The following is a 5,687-nucleotide window of genomic DNA, read 5'->3' as shown; positions in this document are numbered from 1 at the left end:
AGAGAAACAAAAGATAAAATGAACTTGTGGGACTTCATCAAGAAAAAAAGCTTCTGCACAGCCAAGGAAACTGTCAGGAAAACTAAGAGGCAGCCCACGGAATGGGAGAATATATTTGCAAATGACGCTACAGATAAAAGACTGGTATCCAAGATCTANAGAACTTCTCAAACTCAATACACGAGAAACAAATAAACAAATCATAAAATGGGCAGAAGATATGAACAGACACTTTTCCAATGAAGACATACAAATGGCTAACAGACACATGAAAAAATGTTCAAAATCATTAGCCATCAGGGAAATTCAAATCAAAACCACACTGCGGTCCCACCTTACACCAGTTAGAATGGCAAAGATAGACAAGGCAAGAAACAACAATTGCTGGAGAGGATGTGGAGAAAGGGGATCCCTCCTACATTGTTGGTGGGAATGCAAGTTGGTACAGCCACTCTGGAAAACAGTGTGGAGGTCCCTTAAAAAGTTAAAAATTGAACTACCCTATGACCCAGCCATTGCACTACTGGGTGTTTACCCCAAAGATACAGACGTAGTAAAGAGAAGGGCCATATGNCAAGGGCCATATGACCCCAATGTTCATAGCAGCATTGCCCACAATAGCTAAATTGTGGAAGGAGCTGATATACCCTTCAACAGATGACTGGATTAAGAAGTTGTGGTCCATATATTCAATGGAATATTACTCAGCTTTCAGAAAGAACGAATTCTCAACATTTGCTGCAACATGGACGGGACTGGAGGAGATAATGGTAAGCAAAATAAGTCAAGAAGAGAAAGACAATTATCATATGGTTTCACCCATTTATGGAAGATAAGGAATAGGAAGATCGGTAGGAGAAGAAAGGGAAGAAGGAAGGGGGGGTAAAAAGAAGGGGGAATGAACCATGAGAGACTATGGACTCTGGGAAACAAACTGAGGGCTTCAGAGGGGAGGGGGTGGGGGAATGGGATAAGTTGGTGACGGGTAGAGGAGGGCACGCATTACATGGTGCACTGGGTGTTATACCCAAGTAATGAATCATGGAACTTTACATCAAAAACTTGGGATGTACTGTATGGTGACTTACATAACATAAATAATTATTTAAAAACAAAAGTGTCTATGGCTGGAAATGCCCACAAGAGCATGCCAACAATGACAAGGGTTACAGCAAGGGTGACCTTGGGCTGTGGACATCTCTCTGGGTATTCTTGGCTGAGTATTGAGCTTGACTCGATTTACTCCAGCCTCAAAGTAAAGAAGGTGAATGAGGTGTCATGATCTCTGAGACTTTGCCAATGTACAGGTTATTGCAGGGACTCTCCTGAAGGCACAGGAATGTCCTGCTTTTGGGGGTGGAGGGGGATGCTGCCCTCAGGACCTGAGCCCTGGAGCTACTGCTTCCATCATGAAAGACCCATCATGGCCACCCACTCCTTCCCAAGGCAGCGCTCACAAGCAGCTGTTCCTTGCCAGCCAGAGAGCAGGTTGACATGACGTGTGTCTAGCAGTGTGTGTTCCTTAGACCCCGGCGAAAGAAGAGTACTCCCAGGTACAGGGGATGAGAGCATCAGGGAGGCCCAAGATGGACACAGGATTCACTCTGGACAAGGAAATGCAAAAGAAGCTGGGGCTTCCCTTCTTGCACAAAAAGCCAGATTGGCAATGAGCACATTAGCTCCTGCCCATCCCTCCTGCTTCAGGTACCAGTGACTGTGACAGCCCCTCTCCCGCCATGAAGGAACAGCCTTCACATGCCCTACACCCCATACCCTCAGCAGCTGGGCAAGTACCCGTCCTGACTCCTCATTCAGTGAGGAGACCAACGTCAGCCCTGGCTACCCTGTCGTCAACCCTGGCTACCCTGTCGTCAACCCTTTGTCATGTGCATGGAAGGTGCTCCCTCCCATAGAGCATTATGACCACCCCCACCGGTCCCTTCTCTCAGGAACTTGGGGAACATATAAGTCACCTTCTCGGGGCTTTGTTAACCACCCTCCCACCTCTCTGGGCTGCAGGGTTGAGGTGGGGACCCTGCCAGGAGCCAAAGGGGTCTTTTGGTCTTTCCGTTGCAGGACTTGGTGCTCCTTCCCATTGCTTTTTCATCTTTGTTTGTAACCTCTTGCCTTTTTTTCTGGTTTTTACTCCTTTTTGCTCATGTCACAGGGCCTCAGAGGAGGGAAATTCTGTTTCTTATTCCTCTCTATTCCCTCTGGTGGCTTCTCACAACTGCTGGTTTGTCGGCAAAAGCAGTCACTTGCTCTTTACAGCTTTGGCCTGAGAAGTGAAGCAAGAAGACGGCCGTCTTGTGTTTTTACCCGTGAGGACCTTCCTTCTGGAGTAAGGTGCTCAGGAACCAGCTCCCCAATGGCGGAGGCCATCGGAGGTCAAATATCAGCTGCAATGCTTCTCCCCAGGAGTGTAAGGGATACTCTTGGTACTGGTGAGAGCGCACCTGCTTTCTGGTCATCTGGTCTACCGCCATGCCTGACTCTGGGGGAACACAACCCTGGAGTGTGATTAGCTCATCAAGGCATGGCAGGACCAGAGGCCTGGAAGGACATCAAGGCCCCTTGCCAGCCACTCCTAGCTCACCATTTTCAGAAGCAATTGCATGGACATGTCCCGACTGACAGGATGCCCTCCTCACCTGCCGCAGGGGTTCAGCCTCCAGCTCAACTCCAAGTCTTGCTCAGGGCAGCTAAGTAAGCCAGGAGACACCTTCCCAGTCGCCGTTCTGGAAGGGGTAGGGCCCCAGGAGCCTGCAGCTGTGGGCAGAGCCTGGAAAACCCACCAGTGAGTCCAGTTCTGGCCACCCCATTACACTGATCCAAATACCACACTTGGCACTCACTGGGGCACACACCTGTGACACCCGTGTCCTTTTCCTGGAGGGCAGGGGCAGGCTCCCAGAACCAGGCCATGGAGTGCTGCAGAAGGAGGCCAGCCTGGGCATGAGCATGGCCAGACATATGGTTTGCAGGCTCTGGACCCAGCCCAGCTGCCCTGACCCAAACTCCACACAGCATTGCCAGGAAGAACCAGGGATGGCAGGTCAGAGTTCTCTGTGCAGGGCTCAAGCACTCTGCCAAGGTTAGGTCCTGTCCTCCACAGGGCCCGATAGGACTCGCTGATCTGCAAGAGCTGGACTGGGTCTTCTGCAGGCCAGAGGGTGCTGCAGCCTGACTGGTTCTCTGCCACGGTGAAGAGGCAGGGCTGGGGACTGGGGCTGGAAGCTGGAGGAAAGGGGCCGTCAGGGCATGGAGGGCACCTTCCTTCCCCCAGCCAGGAACTGAAGGGCCTAGAAAGCCAGAGCAGGCACTTCCTGAAGGGCCAGAGCAGACCCTACCCTTCATCGCCTAAGAGGAGACAGCAGGTCCCAGGGCTGAGACCACAGCACAGAGACCCCAGCAAGAGGGTAGGGCTGGAGGAAGCCCTGCCTGCAAGCCAGGAGCCACCCCCATGGGCCCCAGAGGGTGGGCTCGGGAGACCCAGGCATGGTGGTAGGGAGGAAACACAGGCCAGGACCCACTCCTCAACTTGCCCTGCCCTCAACCCCAGGCCCCCAGGGCCAGCCAGTTCTCACACAGGCCGTAGGATCACCTCCTCCCAGTGACAGGCCACTGCTCTTTCTCCAGGCTCTCCACCTCACCCTTGCCTCCTCTCCCCCACCTGCTTCCTCCACAGGTAACTTGGGGCCGTTGTGCTGGTCTGCCCTTACACAGGGCATCCCCACAGTGCTCCCCAGGCTCATCCCTCACTGCCCCAGACCCAGACACTGTTCATGGGCTGGTGTCCAGCCATGTCTGGAGAGGCCCTGCGCCCCAGCATCACGGCAGGGTCTCCCTGGCACCTCACATCAGCCTGCCGGATGCCGACATCACCAGCTGCACCCCTCGCTGCGCCTGCACTGCACTCCCCAGCTTCTCCCCCCCATTTCCCCGAGACCAGGCCAGGAGCCTGGAGCCCCACCCTTAGCCCCGAATCCTTGGAGTACCACCTCAGACACTCCCCTGCTCTCTCTGCCCCCTGCCCCTCACCCCCTCCCACGGGAGCCCGCGTGACCTACCTGCCACCCCAAGGGCTCCCTAATCCTCTCTCAGCATCCAAGCTTCCCGCTCCTGCTGCCCCCAGGGAAGCCTAGATCCATTGTCCACACCGTACTAGACAGAACTTTCCAGAAAGAGACTCTGAACCAGGCCTGCACATCCCTCCCCCTCTTTGAGGGGCACAAAGTCCACCTTGGAATCCAGCCACAGCAAGCCACTCCTCTCCAGGCTCGCGGCCAGCCTGTGGTCTTGGCTTCGGCTGTCCCTCTGCCTGGAATCCCCCCCCAACCACCACACACACACGACTTCCAACACGCTCTTCACCCACCCCCTCTGTCAGCACGCCCCAGGGGGTCATCGTTCCCTCCCTACCACCGGCTGCCTCCATGCCCCTGGCCACTGCCCCTGCGTGGTCTCAGCTGCCACACTCACATCAGCCCATGGGAGTCCATGTGGGTCTCTGCCTCCCTGAAGGCCACACCTGGTGAACCTGCAGGTCCCAGCGCCCAGCCCCAGGCCTGATGTGTGGGGTCAGGGAGAGCAGCCCGTACAGGTGGGGGGAGCTCCCCGTGGACTATCACGCCCCTTGCCCTGCACCCGCCCCACAGCCAGGGGCGTGCAGAGCTGAGAACCCTCCTCCAAGACTCACAGTCCCAGCAGGCGGGCACAGCTCTGGCCCCCCGGAGGCTGTGCATGGGGGACCGTGAACAGGCAGGGTTCACGAGGTCCACAGACGTGGCTAAAGGGAAGGCGGCCTCATGGGCCGAGCACCGGGAAGGTCCCCCGGGGCCCGGCTGGCGGGAGTCATCCGCCTTTCAGGTCAGCCATGACCCTGGGTACGGCCCCTGCCGGCGGCTGCCCCCAGCCTTCTCGGACCCACGGCTCGAACGCAGGCGGCCTGTGGGCACAGCCCTGGATCTACTCTTATTTCTGAAAGGATAAAAGGAAAACGGATGCAGGAAGGCCTTCAATATTAATTATTGTTAGTGGCGGTAAACTGTTTGCCACTGCGTCATCAGGAATGGCCGGAGGAGGGGGATCTGTGGCCCCACCTGCTCCCCTCGCCTGCCTTAGGGCCCTTGGGTTTTGGCTGAGCCAGGAACCACAGTGCTAATTGGGACCACAGTGATTCACAGCCCTGCAGAAACCCGGTGGGGGAGCACTGCAGGGGTGGGTCGGTGCTCGTCCTCCGGCTCCCTGCAGACCCGCTGGGCGTCGGTGGGCAGCCTGAGAAAGCTAGGAGAGGGGTGCCTAGCCGCCTCAGAAGGTGAAGGGGCTTTGCAAGTCACAGCCCGGGGGATGGCCTGGGTCCCTGATGGGCTGGGGGGTGGGGGGCGGGGATGTGTGCAGCAGCCTGGATACAGGGAGGCGGGCGTGGCAGCTTGGTCGGGGGTTGGGCAGGGCACGCAACCTGGGCCCCGAGCAGTCAGGGCCGTTGCAGGGCTGTGCAGGGAGAACATGACCTCAGGACCAACAGGAGTCAGGTGTCGGGAAGGACATCCAATGCCAGGCCAGGGCACTGGGGGCAGGAGGGAACATGCGGGGGCACAGGGCGGGCTGTTTCTTCCAGCAAAGACCACACTTTCCGGCCCCAGGGCTCCCTGGGGACCCCGGTGTGGGGGGGGGGGGGGTTCTGC

The sequence above is a fragment of the Ailuropoda melanoleuca genome, chromosome 14 (genome assembly GCF_002007445.2).
Source record: "Ailuropoda melanoleuca isolate Jingjing chromosome 14, ASM200744v2, whole genome shotgun sequence".
In the NCBI taxonomy this organism is placed as follows: domain Eukaryota; kingdom Metazoa; phylum Chordata; class Mammalia; order Carnivora; family Ursidae; genus Ailuropoda; species Ailuropoda melanoleuca.
This window is presented reverse-complemented; position numbering follows the sequence as displayed.